The following is a 26,376-nucleotide window of genomic DNA, read 5'->3' as shown; positions in this document are numbered from 1 at the left end:
TGCCTTAGGTCGGAGCAATGTGCAGGGTTGCTGTCCCATACAGTGTCCGCAAACTTGCCGGTAATTACTACGGCTAGGTCGTCCGAAAATGCTTGCGCGAAGACTTTTTTGTCCTCCAGGAGCCAGAGCAGGGTATCCATTACTATGAGCCATAAGGGGAGAGAACCCCTCCCTGTGGGCAGCCCCTAAGACGTCCTGCTTCAATAGACTTCTGGCCGACTAATATGTGGATTTTTCTCCACTCTAGTATGTGAAAGATCCTCCCCTCCCCTCCACCTTGTCGTGGTGGGGGAGCTTGTGGTAGTTTACTACCACACTAAGAGTGTGGAAAAACACATGAAGATGGAAACAAAGGAACTCTCCAAGTGGTAAGAAGTTACAGACTTCGAATTCACCCGCGACTTTGAGAAATCAGGTCGCGGCCAAGGCACGTATTTTGGAGGCCTCACCTAATTCATGTTCCCCCATGGAGAAATCTGTGGAATACGGGCTCTCCACTTCAGTGGAAAACCTACTCCATGGGTTCGTTTTAACAGCATCTGTGCTATTGGATCAGTTAAGGGGACCAGGATCTTCTTCATGAAAGATTCTCTAGACCGTTGTTAGAGGCAACCATGCTGAGACGATTCTGTTCACAGGACCTTGTTGCGGTCAACTTACAATACGAGGTTAATGGTAGGAGGAGAAATGTTATAGTTGCTTCTGCCTACTTACACTATGATTCTTGGTGCCATCCGCTGACGCAAGAACTAAGGGATCTGGTAGATCAAGTGGCCTTAAACTTTTAATAGGTTGTGATGCGAATGCTCAGCATATTGGTTGGGGCAGTAGCAAATGCAATCCTAGAGGAGAGAAGCTGTTTGATTTTATCACTTCATCTGGTCTGATGACCGCGAACGTAGGGTGCGCTCTTACGTTCGTGGGGCCAAGAAGATGTGAAGTAATTGAACTAACAATCTGCGCTTCAAAATTGTTACAGTTGATTACAAACTGGCGAGTACTAGATGAAGTCTCACTCTAAGATCACCGTTACTTAGAATTTAGTCTAACTATTACAGACGAACAGCCTGTAATACAAAAACGGAATCCTAGGAAAGCGGACTGGACAAAGTTCAATGAACTTCTTGGCGACAAATCCCCTCCCTAGGCGGTTAAGGACTCCTCTGGCGATAGAAAATCAATTGAAAACCCTGAATCGCACACCTTTAGAGTGCTTTGAAGAGGTTTGTCGTATTTCCCGAGGCCAAAGTGGTAAAACAGTTGCATGGTGGAACCGAGGACAGTAGAGACTCACGAAATCAACCAGACGACTTCTAAATCGTGCTTGCAAAAGCAATAAAGATGAAAACTGACTAAACTTCCGGAACTCACAGCGTGAATATAACAGGTTCATAAAACGTTCGAAACGAGACTCTTTCAGAGCGTACTGTGAGGAACTGGAAAGTGACAGGGAGGCTTCCATGTTGTGCAGAGTCCTTAATAAGGATGAGTCGGCCAAGTTGGACTTTCTTAGAAAACCGGATGGTACTTTCACGAACTCCAGAGTTGAGTCTATACAGACTCTCTTTGAAGTACACCACCCGAGAGAACAGGTCTCAGAAGTGGGAAGAAGAGAATTGGCGGTTTCTGCAAACCCTTCAACACGAAGGTGTTGCAAGGGGAATTGGGACACTGCGAGAGCGGTTGTTACCAATGAAAAAGCGAGAGCTGCTATACTATCATTTGAAGACTTCAAAGCACCTGGTATGGATGGCATCTATCCAGCGATGCTAAAGGAGGGTATAGAGCATTTAGAAAAACTTCTAAGAAATATTTTTCGAGGGTGTCTTGCTCTGGGCTACGTGCCTTCCTCTTGACAGACGGTGAAGATAGCCTTCATACCAAAGCCTGGGAATGATGACTACTCTAATCCAAAGAACTTTAGACAAATCAGCCCAACATCATTTCCGCTGAAATGTCTGGAGAGACTAGTTGAGCGTCACATTCGCGAGAAGGCGCTAAAGTTCCCCCTTAAATGAGAACTAACATGCTTACCAACGTGGAGAGTCTGCTTTTCATTCTTTGGTTTCAAAGATAGAGGATGCAACTCTGAAGGGTGAGTACGCGATGGGGGTGTTCGTGGACATTGAAGGGGCTTTTGAATGGGCGCCCTTTCAAAAGCTCTGTGATGCCGAGAGAGAGCATGGGGTTGACGAAACTCTAATAAAGTGGATCTACGCTATGCTAACGCAGAGATTATTGTGTGCTAAAGTAGGTGTTGATCGCTACTTAACAACGGAAGCGACGAAAGGGTGCCCTCAAGGAGGTGTGCTTTCGCCACTTCTGTGGAGCATGCTGATGAACTCACTACTATGCGAACTGCAAAATCTGCCAATACACGTTCAAGCTTATGCGGACGACGTGGCTGTACTGGCTGTTGGTCGGAACGGTGTGTAGAAATACACAACGTGCCGTTGATTTGATTGACAATTGGGGTCTCAGGCATGGACTTTCAGTAAATCAAAATAAAACCACAATGGTATTATTTACAAAAAGGAGGAAACTGAATGGGCTTTGCCTTCCAGAGAAGAAGTGGAATATCTGGGAGTTATTCTAGACAAAAAGCTTCTTTGGAATAAACATGCAGAGGTAAAGATGAAAGGAGCTCTCACAGCTTATGGGTTGAGTAGGCGGGCCTTTGCCTTTACATGCGGACTTAGGCCTGAGGTAGTAATGTGGATATATGTGTCTATAATTAGGCCGATGTTCGCTTATGCATCCGTAGTATGGTGGGTTAAGGTGAAACAGAAGAGTTTTCGCTGTAAACTAGCCACACTGCAGAGCACTGTATGTTTGGGTATCACCGGTGCCATGAGCACCACATCTGAATACGTTACTCAATTTGCAGCCCTTGGATTTGTTTATTTAGAGCACTGCAATGAGAGCGTCTGATAGACTAATTCGATTAGATCTATGGGAAAACAATGGACGTGGGGGGCACAAAGCATTGGAAGAGGTATTGTGAGAACTGAATCTAGTTTTCGCGATGTCTTCCGATTCTCACATCCCCATCTGTTTGGTATGATATAATGTTACCTTGAAACGGAGAGAAAACTGAGACGAACCAGAAGAATCCGTTTCAGGATATACTGACGTCCTCTACACTGACGACTCCAAGGCAGAAAATGGCTCTGGAGCAGGAGTCTACCTCTCGAATAAAAAGTGGGCTTTTCCTTTGGGACAATATACAATGGTCTTTCAGGCTGAAGTGTATGCGATCTTAAAGGCTGCAACCTGGATGATTGACGAGCGGTTGAAGAGCAGGTGCATCGCAATCTGTAGCCTTATTCAAACTGCATTGAAGGCGTTGAGTAGTACTTTGATCACTTGGAAAATCGTTTAGGAATGTAGAAACCGATTGAATTCTGTTTCCAGATTCAATATGGTGGATTTACTCTGGGTACCTGGTCATTGTGGTGTAGAGGAAAATGAAATTTTGGATGCATTAGCAAAAGAGGCTTCAACTTTCCCCATACCTGGACCGGAACCAGCAATTGTGGTGTCGGTAGCATTGGCTGATGCTGCTATCAAAAACCGGTAGCAAGGTTCCCATAATGACAGTTGGCGAAGCCTTAATGCCGTTAGACAGACCAAACTCTTCCTGTCAGAACCAAACAAACATACTGCGAAGTTTATCCTGTCGAAAAGCAGGAAGACTTCCAGAAGTATTGTAGGCATTCTGACTGGCTATAATTCACTAGCTGGACATATGTTCAGAATAGGAATTATCCAAGATGATACGTGACCATCCGGTAATGAGGAAGCGGAACCCACGGAGCATTTTCTATGTGAGTGTCCCGCTTACGGACGCATCAGCTGATGTGCACCAACTGCAGCGGATAACATCACATCCACTAACGGAAATCCTGCAATACATAAACGAATCCGGGAAATTGCGTTAGACAGGGGAATCGAGTACAATGGACCACTAAGGTCTGAGTGCTTAGAGGCTTTGCCTCTCCCCCACCTCAAACACACACACACACAAATGCGAAGGATCCAATTGATTAACAGCGGTTCGATGTCTATCCGCATTCTTTTTCCGACATCACCTTTTCAATTTTTGCAGTGAATTCATGGACTGCTGTCTTCGTGGATTTGTCTTTCTGGTAGGCGTGTTGTCTATAGTGAAATGGCCACTCAGGAATGTGTGTATCTCTTAAAAACTGATCTACTAGAAAAGACGTTAAATTGATTGGTCGGAAGCTTTCTGCGTCCGTATGGGAGGGTTTCGCTGGTTTGGGAATAAATACTAGCTTCACATCACGCCAGTTAATTGGAATTTAAACGTGTGCTAGGCATACACGATATATATTCCGAATATGTAGACCCAGGGCATCCATTCCCTCTATTACTAGCGCAGGAATGATGCTATCCAGACCTGCAGACTTGTATCTATGGAACGTGTTAAATGCCCATTTTACTCGATCCAGTGATACTACTTTGCATGACTGTCGGTCCCGAGATTAGATTTTGGACGTTCTTTAACAGGAATCGGCTACAGCTTTGAGGTTGCCTCAAGAGAGTTAATCTTTTCTCAAAAGCGGCTCCTTAATGATCGTTTAACCAATATTATGCTCTTCTTTTGAGCTTTCTGTGCTTCTTTGTACTGATTCCAGCTAGGGGCTGAATCACAGTTCAGAACACGTTTCAGGAGCACCTTTGTCATTCTCTTCCGCTTTGCCAAGCCTGAGTTCCACCACGGTGTTTTACTCTTCTTTGGCATCTTGAGTGGACAGTTTTCTTCGAAAGCTTCTTTCATGCCAGTTGTGGTCATCTGGGTTGTCTTCTCAATTCAAGCAATGGATTTGATGCGCTTCCCAGGGATCGTGACTCGGGCGCTTAGTTCTATTTTGTATGTTGTCCAATCTGTCTTTCGCGTATTTCGAAATGGAGTGGGTGAAGGTGGATCCGTGCCCATTGCGAAATCAAAGCGTCTGTGATCTGAGAGTGTGATATCGTTTGATACTTTCCACCCCCTGACCAGAGCCGCAGGGTCATTAGATGCCACTGTAATGTCGATGACCTCCCGCCTGACCACGTTGAAGAAAGTTGGTTCATTACCCAAATTAAGGATCTGCAGATCGGTTCCTACTAGATACTCCAGTAGTCTCAATCCTCTTGCATTGATGTTGGAGCTTCCTCAGCATATGTGGTGAACGTTGCATCACATCCTGCTATTTCCCCCCGTGCCATTACTTTTGGCATATTGGATAGCTCTGGTGAATGTTCCACTGGGAACGTATTCTGCGTTATAGGGGAAATATGCAGAGCACCAGAGTACCCCTTTATTTCCTTGTTGACTTTTTATGATTAGTTTAGCGGATGCAGTGTAGCCATCACATAGGTCGTTAATCAAATTAGCCTAGAAGTCTTTTGAGACTGCTGCTGTCTTGAAACTTCATTGGCATACAATAGGTCAGCATGTTGGAAGTTTAGGCCCTTGACCCCACCAATAGCCCACGGTCGACTTAGTCCTCGACTGGAACATTGCCGCGTGCGATATATAGTGATATGAACTAGCCTATGGTTCGATCGGATACATTTTTTCTAATTCTAATTTTCAATGACTTTGTTCGGTTATAAATTGCCTAGGGTCTGTCCTCCTCTGAATTTTGCTCCAGTCAAGCATTATATCCATAATTTGAGCACATGTAATACTCTGAAACCAAATGATGTTGCAAATTCCTCCGGCATGTTGCCATCAAGACATAACAAGAAAAATGTAAAAGCACCTATAAAAGTTGCATTGTAATATGACAAGAAAAATTTATGCAAACAAACGTTCAAGTGGCAAGAAGTAGAAGTAAAAGCGTTTTTGTGTGAAAACTAGCACAATAATTATATCACTGGGGCTGGAAAAGATTTCCATTCCGTTCCGTAACATATTGTAAACATGCCGCATCTATGCGTGGTCGTTTACGAGCGTATTGAGTTATTGCAAATTGCAATGATTCGTCGATGAGTGGCTGAAACAATATAATCGACGCTTGCAATTATTGCATGACATTGTTGAATCGTTGGAAGGTACCCCCGTAAGCCAGTACCCAGGGTAATCCTGGGTGCAATCATCAACATAAACGCGCTGTTATTCGTGGATATTACTCGTCCATTGCACACTTTCTAGCAGTTGTATAAAATTATTACTGATTCGTGCTACTATTAAATTTGCAATAAACATAAAAATTGCAAATCATATTTGTTGCTTGTTGTCTTAATTTTATGCGAGAGCGAAGATATTGTAGAAGTTATGTAGTTTTAATTAAACTCTTGGGTGAACTTCCGGTTTTATTTCTGCTTTTCTTGAAGTCGTAACAGGACCTAGAATTTGTATTTATACAATCACTAAGAGGGGGAGTTTTCAACATAGGTGAGTCGTGAGGTAGTACGACCTTTCATGCTGCGAACTGAACTCTTATATTATTCGCATTTGATGTTATGAGCTTAATGAGTAACGTTTGGTGCTAATTACAGCATTTAATAACTCTTAATTTCCCTTACTAAAGAGATGTTAGCCCGGTAATCAGTTGAGATGAAATTTATTATATAATCTGCATATCTTTTTGCCTCAGGACCACCGAGTAGTATGATCTATCTATCTACATATCTATACATATATCTGTCTGCCTTACAATTTATAATAAAATAATTTGCAACACAAGAGGAATGAATAAATTTACTTATTTCAATTTTCTGGAGCAAGCAAGCCCGGAGATCACTATAATCTGCAAGCCGAAGTCACCACGAAGGAAGACGTTCGCAAAGTGTTGGCGAAGCAGTTCGATTTTTTGGCCTACAAGAGTCCGCAATGAAAACGGTAAGGAAAGCCTACGGGGGAACACAAACCACCATTATCAGGCTAGCAGTAGAGTGAGCACTCAAACTTTCAGCAACGAAAATCGTAGATGAGGATGATACAAATGGGGTTTATAGTGGACCTGGCATACGTGAGTGCCGCTTTTTCCAGTAGAGTCACTTGACTTGCTAGTGAGGACTCTACTCACAATCTGCATGGAAATCAAGGGTCGATCGAGTTCGAAAAAGAGAAAAGAGGGTCGGCTGAACGCGAAAGCTTTTGAGGGGGACATGTTTTCTGTGGCGCTCAAACCCGAGATATCTCTGAATGCTACACGTAGACAAAATGCCATTCAAACACCTAATGGATGATGGAAGCATGCGACGCTACTATGCCCAGAAGGCGAATGCTCCCCAGTAGGCAACTCAACTACTGTTTCCTGGCAAGAAGGCTTTGTCAGAGGCTCAGGGGAATGCCCGGTAGGGACCGCCGAGAGGAGGTGCACAGGCAACTGCATGGCCGCCTAAAAGGAGCCATTCGTAGGAGCAAAAAGGACTGCTCAAAACAGCTGTGTGTCCATGCCGGCATAAACCCTTGGGGCAAGGTTTAGAGGGTGATAATAAAAAGGTTGCGAAGAGCACCCCAGGTGACCTGTCCGCGACTCCTGAAGCAGGTTGTTTCCACTCTGTTCCCTCACTACGAAAATAGGGGAAGGCGAATGGTTGTCCAGCTAAATGTGGGCATAATACCTCCAGTAACTGTGGAGGAGCTACGAAAAATATGTGGTAGGATCGGTGACAACAAGGCCCCAGGTTTAGATGGGATCCCCAACCGAGCTTCGAAATTTTTTGTCAACATCTTTAAGGTTTTGCTTCCGAAACCTGGCAAGCCACCTGGAAACCCAGCGACGTATCGTCTAATCTGCCTACTGCATACAATGGGGAAGATGATGGAAGTTTTCGACGTGTCCACACTAAGGTGGACGCAATTAGCATGGTAGTAAACCTGGCAATAGGCGTACTGGTATCCGATGGCTGCTGTACCGTGTTGGCTCTGGATGTAAAAACGCATTCAATTCGGCAAATTAAATAGAATTAAAGGGGCGTTGGCTGACAGAGGTGGTGAATTTGGCGGAAAACTATTTCTCAGAGAGGACTCGCTAGTACTGGACAGATGACCAAAGATGGGCCCCAAAGAGTACATTGTCACAGCCGGGATACCACAGCGAGCGGTACTTGCTCCCCTGTTGTTTAATATCAAGTAAGATGGGTGCTTGCTCTTCCCGTCCCAGACAGGGTTACGATTTTCGGCTTTGCTGATGACCTAGCTATGGTTGTTACAGCAAAACACCTAGAAGATGTGGAGGTCTACGCGACGGAAATAGTAAGCAGTAAAGTCCTGGCTAGAAAGAGCTGGGCTGACCTTGGCGAACACGCGGGAAAAATAACCCTGTGAAAGTGGAAGTCGGTGGATATACGGTCGTATCAAAGCCGGCTATAAAATACTTGGCGGTGATAATTGGCACCAAATTGAGCTTTAGGGAACACCTAGAATATGCAGCTGATTCGCGTACTTGCAAAAATGTTGTCGAATATTGGTAGGCCGAAACATTGTAGTAGGTCGCTTCTAGCCGGGGTGGTACGTTCAATCCTGTTCTACTCGGCACATGGGTGGGCAGAGGCGCTTGCAAACTCTCAGAGACGGAAGCAGGCGAACTCGGTTTACCGGCTGATGGCTTTGAGGGTTTGCAGTGCTTTTAGAACTACATCAGATGAGGCACTATTGGTGGTGGCAGAAATGATCACTGTTGACATTTTTGCAAAAGAAAAGAAACCAAATATCACATTAACCAAGAGACCAAATATCCCATTAACCAATTCCTCACGGGATACGGTGGTTGCTACAGACAGTATCTGCATCGTTTTGGGTTGGATTATTCTCCGAATTATCCAAGATGCGGTGGTATACCATAGAATCCAGAGAATGTGATATTTCACTGCCCAAGATTTGCAATGGAGAGAAGGAACCTAGATCAAGTGTTAGGCAGGAGCGTGAGCCCGGAGGACTTAGTTGCGGAGATGCTGAGGTCCGAGGAGGCTTATGATTTGCTCGGCAATCCACAATCGAAGGAAGAATGAGATGAGTTATTGGAAAGGGAAAGAACGCCGGGAATAGTAGGCTAGGAAAGCATAGGAAGGTTACAGTCGTCACTGAGAATCAAAACCATATAGGGCAAGCTCGCCCATAAATTCTCTCGAAGCTTGCTCTTTTGATCATGGAAATCCTTTATGCCGAATGGGAATCCCATCTCTCAGACGGAAGGCATGTTGAATCGCCGCGAAAGTAATGGTGTGTTGATGCAATAGTTAATCAGAGGAGAGATGGTAATACCGCAACAAGCGTTACAACGGTGAATGTTTAGGCAAGTGGAGAGAATCCATAGCCATTTTCCGTGAAAAATCATTCCACAGAACCGTCGCAGTCCAGAAATTTGAAGGGAATATATTTCAGCCCTGCCATAGTTCCGGGAGGATTTTGTCATTATAAAAATGCGGCTGACGGATAGATGGACATGGAAGCGAACATTGTTCTACATTGCAGTCGCTACAACCCACGTTCGGCATATGATGGCCTTTAGAAAGCCATGGTAATGTCAATGAAACTTCAGTTAAAATGCAGATTCAATGAGTAAAAGTCATCCTAACTTTTAAAGGGTTTACGATGATACTCCTTTCGACTAAGGCATGCCTGAACATGACAATGTGGTGAGCATTCCGCTCGCCCGAGATTATTACTCTGATTTGACTCAAGTACTCATTCACAGCTGAGTCGACTAGTATCCGACGTCAAATCACGATACAAATCCCACTCCCACCAGTGAGATCGCTCTAATCACGCCGCTATCTGGAGACTTCTATTCCATTACATGGTGAAAATGGCTATTCTGTCTAGCATATGGAGGTGCGATCCCCTCACTGGGTTTCAATTTACTTTGACGAGCGTTTTCTTTGCCGTTCATTATCGCGGACATCAGCATATCTAACATAGGTGCGGATTTCCTGTGCCACTATAGATTGCTAGTGGAAATACATAATAGGTCCCTCATTGACCCCGAAACATTTCCTAGGTCATCAGGAAGAACCTCATCCTGCTCACCCAGCATTTCTCCCATAGTTTTTTAAGACGTTGCTGACGCACGTATTCGCGCACTGCTTCAAAAATACTGCAACATCAGTACCGAGTGTAGTCTCCCTGAGCCTGTCAAGCATGATGTTCAGCACCACATCAACACTACCGGTTCTGCCACCGCAGACGCTCGAAGTTGCGCGGAAAATCTTCGAAGAACTTTTTAAGCAGGGTATTTGCAGACATTCAGACAGTTGTTGATCTTGGCCACTTCACATGGTCCCTAAACCCAGTGGTAAATGAAGACTTTGTGGCAACTACAGATGTCTAAATGTTCAGACGATTCCAAACCGATACCCCATCCCACTCATCAACGATTTTGGGCACTCTATCGCAAACTGCCGTATTTTGTCGACCTTGAGCTTAATCAAGGCATACCATTAGATTCCTATAGCTCTCGAAGACATTTCGAACGAATATGCACACTTTTCGGAATCTTCGAGTTCACTAGGATGACTTTTGAACTGTTCAACGCGGCGCAAATCTTTTAGAAATTCATCCACTCTGTGCTACGAAATCTCAACTTCTGTTTCGTATATTTGGATGATGTTCTGGTCGCGTCTTCCGATGAGTCCGAGCATTTAGAACACCTCGAGTGCATTTTTCAACGTCTCTTTTAGGCCGGTCTAGTATCCAACTTTGAAAAGCGTAAATCCAAGCGGACTCAGTTAAGGTGCAAGCGGTTTCGAACTTCCCGCTTCCAAAAACTGTTAAGGATCCCAGAAGGTTCTTGAGCATGTTAAACTTCTGTCGTCGTTTCTTGCCCTAACGTCTTAACGCTTTCTTGTCTCGGCCGAAAACCAAAGAATTTCGTCTGATTGTGTGGTAGCCAGAGGCTGTTCAGGCATTTGAGACCATTAAGCAGCTGCACTCTGGCATTCCCTCCGCAAGATGCCACTCGTCGATGCCTCAGACATTGTTGGAGATGCTGTTCTTCACCAAAAAGTGAACTAAATCCGGAAACCGTTGAGCTTTTTCTCCAAACAGGTGAATCTCGGTCAACGGAATGACAGCACCTATGATCGGGAGTTGTTAGCCGCGTATCTTGCAATTGAATACTTCCGGTATTCCCTTCGAGGCAGATCGTTTATATTGTTCGCGGATTATAAGCCACTCACTTTTGCTTTGAAACAAAAGCCTGGCAAATATTCCCTTGATTCACTTCCGATATTCAAAACGTGTCTGGAAAAGATAACGTGGCTGCTGACGCTTTGTCTGGAGTTGCAGAAGTCAAAGTCCTTGCCGCCATCAATTTTACGGTCATCACCAAGGCGCAGAAAGACGACGCAGTTCTTCAGAGCTTGAGTATCATCTCTAACTACACATTTAGGGAGTTTCCTATCTTCGGTTCAACATCCAGTATATACTGCGAGACCTCAGACTAGGTGCCAAGGCCGTATATCCCGGCCGATTTCCGAAAGCAAGTATTTCACGTCGTTCACAATTTGGTGCACCCAGGCATTCGGATAACGAATTAGTCACCGTGAAATATCTCTGGTCCTCTATGAACAAGGACGTTACTTCTTGGGCCAGACAGTGCATCGCAAGCCAGAAGGGCAAGACTACAAAGCATGTGAGAAAAGAGGTAGGAGTGTTCCCTCGATGCTGAGGCAATCCTCTGAAAGACATTACTACACTTAATTGTGCAGACGTCCTCTGCCGAGAATGGATTCTACGATTTGTTGTGTCGGCAATTATAATCACCGATTGGGAAATGCAGTTTGAATCCTCTCTTTTCTCTGAGTTGGGCAAACTCCTCGGATTGAAACGCCACCAGACAACCGCGTACTAACTGCAGTCTAAAGGATGCTGGAAAAGTGGCGCAGGACGCTTAAGGCCACTATAATGGTCCAAGCCGGCCTTTCTTGGTCGCAAGTCTTGCCACCAGTTCTACTTGGCCTTTGGACAGCCAATCGAGAAGAATTCGCTGCCAAATCTGAAGCCGCTACCACCTACTAACTATGCGAAAATCGTGGCTGGCGTGCCCAAGGATCTCGAATCCTGTACGCATGTCCTAATTAGAACGAAGACCCTTCAGAAGCCGGTGCAGTCACCTTACGAGGGACCCTTCGAAGTTCTCGAGCGAAGTGGGGTTCATTATACCCTCAACGTCGACGGCACAAACGGGTTTCCTTGGCTCGACTGAAGCCGTTCATCCAGCACAAAATTGTAGCCAGGAGCAGGGGTGCGCGACGCATTCATTTTAATTTGTGGCAGCCGAGCCGAGGGAATCGTGCCTCTGGTTCCTAGTTGAAACCCCCTTTGGTTTCAGCTGGGAATGGAGTGCTGCGGCGGAGCGAGCAACTTGCGTGTCGGAAGTTAGTGTTAATTGTTGAGAGAAGAATTTAGGCAATGCGCCAGTATGATGCGGGAGCGTTTCGTATTCGAATAGTCAAGTGAGACTATCAATGAGTAAACGGAGGAGGAGTGAAAAGTGCCTTCAAGCATCGGCGTGAGGCAAGCTCAAGCTGATTCAGGTGGTCCCCATACATGCAAAAGAGTGGTGTATTTTTTTTTCATCAAATATAATCATGTGGAGTATCAAATGAAAAGTCTCGATTAGTACTTTCCGAAGCTAGTTTTAACATTTGTTGGAAAGATAAGGAGTGCGGAGGGGTCAAAAGTGATCATTTCTTTAAAGGACTCATTCTCAGAAACTACACAACTGGCTCCGAAATACCCTCCATGCCAATATTTGTTCACATGAAGTTAATAATTGTTAATATATTACAAATAATAGCTAATATATTGCTATGATTTTTAGTAATTGGCTTCAAAACTCCCCTAAGTTCCTTTAAGCACCATGAAATTCTGCAAAAAGTAGGGTATCCTCCGGAAACCCCGCTAAAACTTTAACATAGGGGCATCCTCCAGAATAATGGCCTCAGGATGTCAAAGAAGGGAGGGAATATCAGAGGCTGTGCCTTAATAAACGTCTTAGGCAGAAAAAACAGGGATCAAGACTGTGATCCGTCGTGGATTTCTTTCTTTCGATCTAGAAATTTACGGCTTGTCAGGTGTTAGCTCGCATTTTGGATTATCACAGCAGGCTTATGCGAATCCCCTTTGTTTGTTTGAATATTTGCATGATTCGGTGCAGACCCACGCATTGGTATAGACACATGGATTTTGTAGAATAACACGTGAGTGATTGAAGCGCTCAAAGGACCCCTTGCATTCCCGAGCTTGGCTAGCACAGTGGCGTGCAAGCTCGTGTCGACAGAGGATTTTGATGGAGCTTCATTATTTGCGCGCAGACCTTCACGGTCAACTTAGCCAATTTCTTTTAGGTTTTGAGGTAGTTCTACCCTCTAGGTCGCATCAGCCCACTCAGGATAATCATTTGATCATCACCATTCCCCCTTAATTCATTACACGGTGTCATAACAGAATTCAGTACAAAAATAAGCCCGAAGAGACAGGTACTCCTCTCTAATAATTACTTTATAAATTTGTAAAAATTTTAATCGATAAAATATATTGTAATAATTTTAATTACTCTATACATCCTCACTCGCCTCGACTAGACCAACCATTAGGTGTGCATTCCGAAATATATGGACCAGTCAAGTTTAAATACAAGGTCGAACTGACAGTATATAAATGTATAAAGGGATTTGAAGCAATTTTAGGGAACGGCAACATGTGGTAAGTTATTTGATAAACGAAATGAAATGATTATTTGTTTCTTAATTTAAAATGATTGATGTGAATGAATGTCGGGGATGGGGAAAACGAAATTGTGAGAAGTATAATAGGAAAAGTAAGGGGTGTTAAAGGTGTTAAGGTAAGAGGTGTTAAAAATTGAGGAAAAGGGGAGAATGATATATACTTTTTCGTTGTCTCTGAAAAAGGAGAAGAAGGAACTGCACCGTTCGCACAGGCGCGGAAACTACAGTAGCTCACCTTTATTGGATTTAAAAATTAAAGGAAGCGATCGTTGTATCAAAATGGCTAGAAGAAGGACATCCTGAAAGTGCAGGCCCGAAATGGGGTGTAGTGCCTCGACGATGACTGAATGGTTTACAGATGACACAATATTTCATCCGAATTGGAAGTAAACTACGAAATCCTTGTTACATGGAAAAATCGACTTGAAGCCAATTCATGCTGATTCTACTGAGGTTTCGGAAGCATCGAATGAATTTACCCGAATATAGAGTATTAGTCCCACTCAAATGCGTAGGATTTGCCATTCCATCATTCATTGGTCTGCTTGGGGAATTCAGAAAAAATAATGAGACTTTTTTCGTCGTATCCAGTCCATCTTTCCCACTTGGATAAGACCTTCAGATGGGCCAGACAAACAGCTAGAATTCCCAACAAAAAGTATCTGATTTGGAGCTTTTTTATATATATTCTATATTACTATATTATGTAAAACAGAGCTGGTTTATTCTCTAGCTAAGAGAAGATAAATAGTCCGAAATCACAATATATTTTAAGTCATTATAAACGGAAAAACCTACAAAATTCCATGCAAATTATGACGATTATAATAATTAATGAATTTCAATGTGTTCACAAGACGTTATAATTAATTATCTATGCGAATATTTAATTTTTTTTGCTCTAATTTATAGATTATTAAAGTTCTCAATGGGGGCTTAGAATGAACGAAATTCAAATCAAATGGATATGACCTCATATGCCACACATTGACATCATGGAAATAACATTTACTTTCTGTTAAATAATCAAATGTATAAAATGAGATTCAATCAAAATTTCCTAATACATTGACCTAATTTTACCAAGAATAAATTAAAAGATAATTTTAAATATGTAGATCGACAAAAATGTCAAGCAATAGTGCAGATCGACCGATTTCAAGGTCCAAATCAATCGAATTGAACTAATCTAGTGACTTTACGTAGTAAACAATTCCAATGGACGGTATTGTCTTTCGGATTGGAATTCGACATGGAAATCTAAAAGAGCAGATCTCCTTACGCAACTACATCGCATTACGATATGAATGGGCAAGTCTTAAGTGGCACGATTCATTAGAAGTACCGCCTTGAGTGTAACTATAACTTGCCTCGCTTGGTAGTAATTATATTTATAAACACACCTTTCAATCTATATCGTTGCATGCATAAATAAGCTCGGAGACACTTTTCAGATAAACCGACTTCCGTAAGCTGTAACCCATCACGCGCTGGGATTAAAGATTGGAGATGCTAATCTCAGTTTGAATTTATGGCAACTAGCGGACAGTCAAACAACAAAACCCTGGCAATAAAATATTTTAAAAGGAACCCACCGCACGTATTTAGTATAAGGAAACGATTTCAAATTAGATCAATTGTGACCATAGTCATCGATGCCCCTATTAGACGTTTGCACCTTTCAATAAAAAATTGATTTGGAAATGCATCTTTTACTTCCAAATATCTTGCGGCTGCAAACGTTTCTCTTTTATTGAGATGTTTGCGTGGCCGTTTTGTATTGCCATTAGATCAACAGTTTTTGATTCATTTTGATATCCAGAGCACTTGGACGTCTGCGAATGGTAGTTATCCGTAGAAGAAAGAAGTCACAAAAGCCCAGAGCAGTTCACGACTGCATCATTATAATTTACGAAAAATTATGGCTTTGAAACCATATCACACCCCAGGGCTTTTCCGAGAGGCGCTGCGCAAAGAAAGTTCATGCTGAGGAGCAATAACGCCAATTTTACGGTGAGCTCTAGGTCAATTTGGGTTTCATCTGGTTGGATGTGCGAATTGAGTAGCTTCCGAAATATTTTATTCACATAAACTTCAGCGTATTTGTAAATAAGTTTATTACAGTCATAATTGAATTAGCATAAGATACTTGCAACTAACTGAGTTCCTATAGTGTCAGGTGTTAAGAAATATGGCATTCCTGCAGGCAAATTTTTATGATCTAAATTTTCAGTGAATGCAGTTTTCTATAATAATAGAAAAATTTCACTTTATTTCCAATTATCAAACAGGAAAAGGTGTCAAATCAAACAATAATCCAACGGTATGCTTTATGGATACGTTTTTGGGGTGCTTTGCATTCAAATATTTTCTTCAAATATTCTGTAAATTGCACAAAATGAAATTGGTATCAGGTTTGATCGGTCTGATAAATTCGATTAATGATCATACTTCGCGCCACATATAGTATGGTAAAGGGGGCGTGGTGCTTATCTGTGCATGATTAAGCGGAATCTGGGTAAATGAAATTCCGTGAAATCATAGTTGTTTCTTAATATAGCATAATATTAACGGGAAATATGCCAACAGATTTAATAGAAACAATCTATTTTGTAATTTTGATATGCATGAATACCGTATTCCAATTTTTTCTGCTACTTCAAGTGAAGCTTTGTAGATGAGGTTAGGGAGGGTGATGGAAAAGTGCTCTCATAATGCTGGAAAACAACTGGGTAAAGGATAAACGCTCAGACATATGGAAGACGGCCTGAAAGGCATTAGGAAAAAGAGGAGTTAAGAAATTATGATTATCTGAAAGGTCTGACCAGAGATCCTTCTCTGATCACAGTTGGTTACTGCTCAGTCTCCAAGTCCTTTAGAGACCCCAGGAGGATCGAGAGAACATAAGAGCCCATCCTTTCTAAAAAAGTCGGAAGGCTCCTGGACGGAATCTACTAGCGAAACCTTGCAGCTGCTGTTCGAACGCATTTTCCCTCCAGCGAGGAGGACTGTGAGTCAAAACCTTGCTTGGAAGGTTTGCGGCAACCCCAGTTGTGCGAGACTGTCAAATCGGTAAGTACCGAGGATAGCGAAACCTTGCAGCTGCTGTTCGAACGCATTTTCCCTCCAGCGAGGAGGACTGTGAGTCAAAACCTTGCTTGGAAGGTTTGCGGCAACCCCAGTTGTGCGAGACTGTCAAATCGGTAAGTACCGAGGATAGGATCGGCGGGGCTATAAACATCTTCTTTGCATACAAATCTCCAGGTCCAGATGGCATAAGGCCAGCCATGCCACAAGGGTTGTGCCGTGGCTTGTTGAGATTTACCGGAGCTGCATCTCTTTAGGCAGTTCTGGAGGGGTGCACGAGTGGTTTTCATACCGAAAGGCAGCAGTCGCGAAGGACTTTCGACCAACCAGCCTGACCTCTTTCGTGCTGAAGAAACTAGAACGCATCCTGGACATTTACTTAAGGACGATTATGTAGAGAACGCCTTTCTCTAAGTCCCAGCATGCCTACCTCAAAGGAAAATCCACAGAAACGGCCCTCCACGAGGTAATTGGTTGAAGGGTCGCTGCAGTACAAATAGTATACCCTGGCTGTTTTCTTGGATATAGAAGGAGCTTTTAACATCGTCAGTACCAACGCCATCAAGGAAGCCTTGACAGGTATTGAATTGGAGGGGTATCTCACGTAATGGATTATATCCATGCTAAGTACCAGGATAATCCAGTCGGATCTGGGAGGCAACCACTCGAACAGAGCTGTGAATAGAGGCACGCCCCAGGGTGGCGCCATCTCACCGGTGCTCTGGTTTGGACAAAATTTTTCGTACAATGACGACTTGGTGATATTAGTATCAGGGATGTTTCTGTCCATTATAAGCGACATCATGGAAGGAGCGTTGCGAAGGACCAAGGCAAGGATACCTGAATTCCATCTACCACGGCTGAATGAACATAGATTGGTTCTTTCCTCTAATGGAAAGTTCCTGGGTGTAATCCTGGATACTAAGCTAAATTGGAGATTGAACATAGAACTGAGGGTTAACAAGGCCTGTATAGCCTTCTATACCTGCAAGAGGAATATGCCACACGCAAACTGAACTTCACCAGAAACTTTGCTGTGGACCTTCCAACCAGGGCGAAGTGGAAGACCGGCGGAGTGTTGCAAGACTATGATACAGTATTCTTCACGGACGGATCAAAAATGGCCTATGGAGGCGGCGCGGGGGTTTTCTCGAATACATACGACTGTACAGTCTCCCAGGTTTCCCCAGGGTATTCCAGGCGGAAATACTGGCGATATTGGAAGTCTGTCGATGGCAGGAGCGTGATTCGAGCTCCGAGCGTAACATAGCCATTCTGATCGGCAGCCAAGCGGCGATCAAGGCCTTGTACTTAGCGATGACATCTTCCTGGCTGGTGGCGCAGTACAGAGAAGCGCTTAACCATCTGGGCGGCACACTCAAGGTCACTCTCCCCTGGGTTCCGGGCAGTTTTTCGGCGAATACAGTCGGTGTTCCGCTGGCGGCTGTCGGTGGCTAAGTCCACTCACACTACCAGTCGCGGGCCTGTGATGGCGTAGGCTTACGAGCTGTGCTAAGTCAAGGAGAATTTGGCCCGCTTATAACATAGCCCGATCACGAAAGCTTCTGTGCCAGACGCGTGCAATTGCATTCAAGATTACGGCGGTCTGCATGGGGCACTGGCCCATAGGGGACCATGCCGCTAGGCTCAACATACCCTATAACTCGCATTGCCGAAGCTGTTCATGCATTTTCCCTGCGATTGCCCAGCTCTAGCTAGAGTCAGGCTGCGGACACTGGGTAAACCATTCTTTGGGGACCTCAGAAAGGTTTCCAGCTGGAGGGTAGAAGAACTGCTTTCCTTCGTAAATGCTATGGGCTCGCTCTGAAGATCCGAGCCGGTTGGAATCTGCCATCCTGCTCCCATAACAACAGTCACGGCCTTAGGAGTTTGTGGCATCAAAACAGCGCGCTAAAGCGCTAATTGGGCTCCTTGGAGCAGCCACTGACACCTACCTACCTACCTGAAAGGTAATCAAATCTTCAGTTTTCCATTACGCTAAATGAAAAATGTTTTCACATTTTCAGGGGAAGTGGGGACCTTTAAACCAGCAAAACTGAAATTATCCGGTGTAGATGTTATATTCTCAGCGCTACTCCAGACAGGTCTATAAATCATCTTAGGATCTCTTCTAAGGCGGTAAGGGTCAACATAGCCTTGCACAAGGGCATGGAGTCAGAAGTGGTCTTAATTCAGAAAGCGGATAATATCTAAATCGTTCGGATCAATTTGCCTAACATCAACACCGTCATGCTATTAACATAGTATGCTGGTCCCAAGTCTCTATTGGCGGTCCCGTGACACACCGACCAAGAAAATGCATACAATGTCGTTAGCAACAAAATGATCGGATTGAGTCACACGCCTCGGGAAAATGCTAGGGTCGTCCACCTTAATCGACGCGGCAGGACGGGCCCCGGTCCTGTCGAGAAATGGGCAAGGGTTCTTGACGTATGGACGGCGTCAGGGCGTAAGTAAGTTAGTCCGAACAAAACAAATATGTGTCTGCACGTTAAATGCTGGCACTCTAACTAGAAAGACCAAGGAACTCGCAAGAGCCCTTCGGAAAAGGCGCATATCTGATATCTGCGCTCTGCAAGAAACCCGATGGTCTGGTGCAAAAAGCTACGACACTGAACGCGAACGCGGTAAAAATGGCTATAAACTTTTCTATTTTGGTAGCTCACATACTTAACATGGTGATGGTGATGCTATTAAAGAAGTTGAACGATTTAATGATAGGCCAAAGAAGCTCACCATTATATCAGCTCGCACTATTCACTTATTCACCGCGTACGCACCACAGACAGGTGGACCTGATGCCAAGAAAGATACCTTCTGGCAACTTCTCAATGAAAAGACTTGCCACGTACCTGGTGACGACTATATCTTTATTGCCGGTGACCTTAATGGTCATGTGGGTGAAAAGGCAGACGGTAACATGTGCCATGGGGAAAAGGGTTTGGAGTGCGCAATGAGGGTGGCGAGTGTATAATCGATTTTGCGGACATCTATGAGATCTCTGCCTCTGCAACCCTCGGGATCAAGAAACCAGGTAAGCGGTATATCAACCAATATATTTGACTTTGGAACGATGATGTTGAAATTGAGGTCCCTGAAAAGAAACGCCTCTACCACAAATTTCTCGACGATAAAACGCCTGCTAATTGCCAACCGGGAAGCAAAGAAAGCGGTTGCTGTCACCCGAGGTAACCCTTACAAAAATCTTAACGATAAACTGGACACTCGAGAAGGCGAGAGACTGTTGTATCGACTTGCCAAAAGCCAAAGCGAACGCACACAGGATATCGAACACTTTTGTGGCGTAAATGACAAGAACGGTACTTTGCTTACCAACCGTCGAGCCGCGATGGATAGATGGCGAGAATACTTTGCGCTGTTTCAACTGAAGAATTTGCTCATCCTCCACTTCCACAATCATTGCCGACTTTTGAGCAATTCCACCTGTCAGCACAACTGAAGTCGAGCAAGCAATAAAACGAATGAAATCGGGGAAAGCCACAGGACCTGACGACATCGCATCTGAGCTCTGGAAAGCGAAGAGCTGGGACTTGTCTACTCGTCATGTGTTATGGGCAAGTGGATCTAACTGAAGGACGAGCCGAAGCAGCAACCCGGGTATCCCTGCACTGGTGCTAACAGGACCCTAAGCTGAGATTTAACAGTATACGCCGAAGATTGCATGACCAATTCAGAGCTTGGTTTTTAATATGCGAACTCTGAATATTTTGGGCACCATCAGTTTCTAATGAGACCCTTACCCTGATGGCAAAGCTAGCCAGGGTCAACATTTTCCCGGACTACTCGTGGGGCCAATACATACATTCTAATTTAAGAAAAAATAAAAAGATCGTTGATAGAAGGAAAGGATATGGTGATGCTAGGTGGCTAATCGGAGGACGGGCTGCTGGCATCCAGCCAAGAAACAGTAGCGCCGAAGGCCGTACAGTTGATGCCAGCAGTAGAGCGCAGTGATGAAACCAGCAACATGGACTTGCGTTGATGGACTTGTGGTTTTCAGCTTGGAAATTGCTGTCGTCGAGCTGGGTATAACGAACCATAGTATTCCTAACCTAAAAGCGTCAACATCGGTAAAGGCTAACAAGAATGTCGGTTTCCCCAAACAAGCAAGGAAGCCAGTCTCAGAAGTCACATTTGGAGAAGGATTGCAAACAATGAGGAGGTCGATGCTGCCGACAAGCGGCATGAAAAGGACCTCGCTAAAAAACCAAGACAATTGTTGAAGAATATAACAATAAACGTCTAGGAAACTACATAACAGAAAGCAAAGCCCATCGTTTTCAAACACAACCAACCTCAAAAAATGTCAAATATCAATACAAGCGAAGCAGAGTGTGCAAGGGCTCTGACGCCAAGCAACCTCCGCAAGCACGAAAGCAGCACCAGCCAACCGACGAGGCATGAACTGCAAAACCCTTGAGCGACGCAGCGTCAGGATTTCAGGTGCCAGGCGGAGGTGAAAAACGTGTATATTTCTACGGCTTCGCGGTCATGAGTCAGGACCGATCAACTCGCCCAGAAGAACTGCAACATTTGACGTTCAAAATCGCACCAAAGAAGACCAACCTGTTGAAAGGCTGTGACGTCAATGCATAGCAAACGCGTTCGTGCAGCCGAGAAATCAACAAAAGAGGTGGGACAATTTTTGATTTTATTATTAACACAAATCTATCGGTGCGCAACAGGGGCAAAACACCGAGGTTCCACTTTCTGTACTCGGAGAGCTGTGATGGTTGGGGACCCTCTTGACATCACCCTTCAATACGTTTTTAATGGTGAGGAACTAGTGAGTGTCTGACTAAAGATCATTCGTATATCACAGTTGACTACTTTTCAGTCTAGATATCGCTGCAGAAGTCTCCAATCTAAGACCCCAGGAGAAACGACTTCCTACTGTCGTAATTGTTGAGGATATTTGGGATCCTAAGTCCACATCCACATGATGTTGGACCGAACCAAATGGGGAACAACTTGCTCCCACGTTTCCCAGGGCAGAGGTGAGGCAGCATCTGAAGAGTTGTTTCTGCCCTGGACGAAACCGATAGTCTTTTTTTGTTTTTTTTGGTTCCTCCTGTCGTTGGCGAAGTTTTCAAAAACAAACTCAACAGTGTGAAAATTGGTAAAATCGACACGGTAAACAAACTGGAGCCAACAGTCGAGGTTCGGAAAAAAGTATTTGAAACCGTCTTCAAAGCCTCGTGCCCTGTCAAGTACAGCAAATAGACATTTTCACCTGGCCAGGAAGGTCTTGAACATATGTTATAGGCACAAATAATGGCAGCCAGGCAAGGATTACCTGAAAAAATATCATTAAGACGGCCAGGAACAGACGCACCATGACTTGTCGAGCTTTGCCACTGTTGTATCTCTTTTGGATATGTACTACATCCTTGGAGACTCGCGCGCATGATTTTCGTAGCGAACAGGGGCGGCCGTGTAGAAGATCCTAGAACGGGTTCTGAACATCCACGATTATGAAGAAGACGCCCTTCTCAAGTCTGAGCATGCCTACCTGAAAGTTAAACTCACAGAAACCGCTCTTCACAAGGTATTTAGCACAGTTGAACGGTCACTACAGTCCAAGCATTATACTCTAGTTTAACAATAATTGTAGGCGCGAAGATCCAATTGTATGAGGGCTTTAAAGTGTGCTAGAGCACTTCATTTAAGACCATAACTGTAGACTACAGGACAGCAGTAGCTCGTAGGAAGCAATGTGGTTAGCATTGCACTTTCTAAGAGATTAGATATTGTCTGCTAATTGTAGTCTAGCCTAAAATTGATAAACCAGTTGCTTCCTCCAAACTGCAATTTTTATTTTTCAGTGTAGATATGTATTTCGGAAGCAACTTACCCCCTTCATCAGCACAAAACTAGCTTTGGTAGCTTTCTGCTGATCAAAGCTAGTTTTGCATGGCATCTCGACTTATCGAGCACCGCTGCCATCTGGGTTCGGGATGGAACTCGATTTCAGGCTTTTGCCCTAGGACGAGAGAATGGCTTAGTCTGGATTCGGTGTTTAGGGATAAAGTTTTTCAGTGTTTAAATAACGCCGAATGAGGCGATGCCGGGCTTCCGACGTAAGTTTGATACCTGGAGGACACCGTTTCGGGCACGGGGGGCGAATCTTGGTAGGATATAACTTTAATGGCTTTTGAATGGGGCAGACTCCAGAGGGATGGAATCGACCCTGGGCATGGCGGTAAGAGCCAGGCTTGTAGTTTGGAACACAGTTGAACGGTTCCATGCCATTGTTCCGGCGCTGTGATGTGAAATGTTGGGAGGGTAAACATCGTGAAATTCGTGAGTTGCGCCAGAAAACACTTCGGAGAGTGTTATCATCGCAACTGACACTGTCGAAAATTCAGTGATGAACCTGATAAGAGCAGCCTGTGAAGCTTCCACATTTCGGAGGGGCCCCAGTCGTGAAAAGTCTTCTATGGATTGGTGGACGGCAGAAATTGCCTACTCCCGGAAGGAGTGTAGTTAGTTCTCTTGTTTGGCTCAGGGTTTTTTCTGCCACAAGGCCAGAGTACAGATCGCCAAAAAGGAGACTTTGCAGCTTGATAAATTAAAGCAAAGCTTGCGGCAGGCAGAATCTATTTCTATAAACTTGTCACTCGGACCGAGTGACCCAATTGTGCATTGTACATTGAACGGGCTTTATTCTTGGGACACTGCGTACGAGTTGATGTCAACAGCGCAGAAGGGGTCGAGGACTGCCCACTTTTCACTATGAAAGCCACCGGTTGCTGATGATATCCATGGGGAAGTTTACAAACTGGTGTTCCGCCAACGGCAGACTTATTGCTTGGCACGTTCAATGCTTGCTTGTTGGAGGACATTTTTCCTTGTAAGTGAAAAGTGGCGAGTCTCACGCTAATCAGTAAGAAAAAGAAGACTGCGCTGCCGTCTGTATATCGACTATTGTGTATGTTTGACAAGACTGGAGATCCACGCTGCCAGGGACTTATTCTCAAGGGAGTTTCAGTTGAGAGCAGGATTATTCACGGTGGATGCTGTGGTGGAGGTCGTGTATGCAGTTCATCGAGCTGACGCACACAGCTACTAATCACGACAGATCGTGCTACTAATAACGCTTTAAGTCAGAAATACTTTCAATTCCGTAAGTTGGATAGATATGCTAGGCACATTAGAAAATGCTCCTGCTGATATTAAGGAATGAACTGAGATTGTATCTTGCTCTATAAGATGGTAGTGGACCAGAGGAGGATGGAGATCACGTCGGGAGTACCACACAGATCCATCCTAGGGCCGGACCAGAAGAGTCGCGCCTGGGCGGTTATGCATACAACGTTGCGAAACTTGTTGCCGGACGCACTGTGGAACAGGTGTAAAACAGGCTTGCCATATTAATGCAACGGATAAGCGGATGGATGGCTATTCATTATTTCAACCTTGCGCTGGAAAGAACCGAAAAAATCACCATGACTAAAAAGAGAATCTCTACCCTGCGTTCCACACCGATCGGCGGGTTGGGTACAGAGCTAAAACCAGCGGTTAAATACCTTAGTTTAAGGCTCGAGTCGAATATGAGCTTCTTCCAGCAAATCAAAACAGCAACGGACAAGGCTGTAGCTGGAGACTCGGCCTTGAGTCGGCTAATAGCGGATGTTGGGGTTCTATACCTCTTTGGAGACTAACATAGTCCGTTCTGCTCTACGGCGCGGAGACATGGGCAAATACCCTGTATCGCAAATGCCTTATATATGTCTCAGAACCGGCCGTGATGGTAATCGCGGGAGTGATTCTGTGCATAAACGGACCACTTTATCCACTTCATTATCGTTAATGGAAATGTCAGAAATCAGTTGCAATGTTATCAGGTTCGTCTGTCTTTTCGTCTTCTTTCATTACCTCTAAAAATCAGTCGTGTTTGTGAAAATGGCCGAGGGAAAAATTACCGAGGGATATATTCGTGTCTTTAGGTTTCTGCTCTTATCTTTAATGCGGTATAAATGCTCGAAATCTCGCAATAGCTAATATCGACCTTCTGCGTTTTGTAACTGTGGTAAAAGCGCTACTTTAAACAATCCTTAGTTTGGATATCGTTGTTTCATAGCCATGAATCACGGTTGATTAGACGCTCGCGGGATGCAGGATGTGTGGCTCGTTTCGGTATTTTTTTTAATGGTCGTGATCGTGACGAATCCCGTGAATAATATCATTTTGTCTCTTTTTCACAGGGTCATCCTTTAATTTGCCAGTGTTGTTACAATAGCGAAAAGCCACCAAAGTGGAACATGCATCTGTTGAGCTATGTTGCTGCCCTTGTTGACTTCCTTACTTTGTACTACAACACTTGTCTTGGCTTCAACCCTATAACAAGATAGAATGATGGTCCTCCTTAGCAGGCCGATTATAGCATTTTGCTAAGTCCTATCCTTTGAAATCTTCAGAGTCCATTCAATGCGTTTCCATATTGGGCTTATACTGGAGACTGCCCAGGAAGACTGACGATGATTTTGTTTTTAGATATATACCTAGCCTCTGCTGTTCCATGGTTTCCTAATGTCATTTGAGTAACTTTATATTGCCGTTGGTTGACGTCAAGTTTTGCGGTTCCAAACCCTCATCATCGGGTAAGCCATCTATCTACCTAACTAAATTTCTCAAATTCAGACTGCAATCTTTTCATGATGATAGGGCAAAGCCCTCGTAAAGAGCGTCCGTTTAAGCGATCAGTTTACTGGCACCCGCCTTATATGCAAGTGTAATCAGAAAACAGGAATACTAGTTATAGACGAGGATTATCTTTTATTTTATGGATACTGAAGAAACTGATGTTAATTATTTCTCAGACCGGTCAACCGATTTAGAAATAGCGGGAGCAGAGAGGATCAATTTTGTGACGGCAACGTTTTCTAGCCCCTAAAAAAGAAGTCAGTCCCTCCTTTTTACCGAGTCGGTAATTAGCCCTGCAAACTTATTTGACATCTTGTAGTTATCGCGGCGTGATAGATAAATATTTTACTTTCTTTAGACCTTGTATGAAAGCTAGCAATTTGCAGTCAAACTTTATTATGATTCGGAAGACGTTAATTGCAAGTGCACGCATATATTAACGGATTAGCGTAAGTGCGTGTGGATACGATTATAAATCATTCCACGTGAAAGAAAACGATGCGTAACTGCACATTAAATTTTAATGTGGCTACTGGAATCAGTAACAGATGTTAGTAACGCTTACCATTTGGGTGTAATGTTTCAATTTGAAGCAACTTAATTCGATTCTGGCGAAAGGTGGAAAACAATAACCATCACTTCGAGGTGGATGATTAGCAACTTTCAACTCTCAAAATCGGCAAAGGCAGGTTCAAGGTGTAAAAGTGTGTTAAGCACGTGCATCTTAGGCTTCGATACATTTTCCTGAAATTACTTTTGTTGTCTTCATTTGAAAATTTCCATTTATTCTTTTCTACCACGAACTGCTTGCGCTTTTAAATCTATATGAACATACAAAAGTGGAATTGCGGTAGTTTTATCTAAGAAGTGAGAGAAACTTCTAACGTCAATGACATTGATACTAGTTGA

General features: G+C 44.0%; 1 long non-coding RNA gene across 1 annotated transcript in view; it reads right to left on the bottom strand.

The window, feature by feature from the left end:
• LOC119660176 overlaps window positions 1-26,376 on the bottom strand; it is a 62,863-nt gene that overhangs the window by 13,164 nt on the left and 23,323 nt on the right. The window lies entirely within an intron of this gene.

This window comes from Hermetia illucens, chromosome 6 (assembly GCF_905115235.1).
Source record: "Hermetia illucens chromosome 6, iHerIll2.2.curated.20191125, whole genome shotgun sequence".
NCBI classification, from domain to species: domain Eukaryota; kingdom Metazoa; phylum Arthropoda; class Insecta; order Diptera; family Stratiomyidae; genus Hermetia; species Hermetia illucens.
The sequence above is the reverse complement of the archived record's forward strand: the minus strand, read 5'-3'. Positions and strand labels throughout refer to the sequence as shown.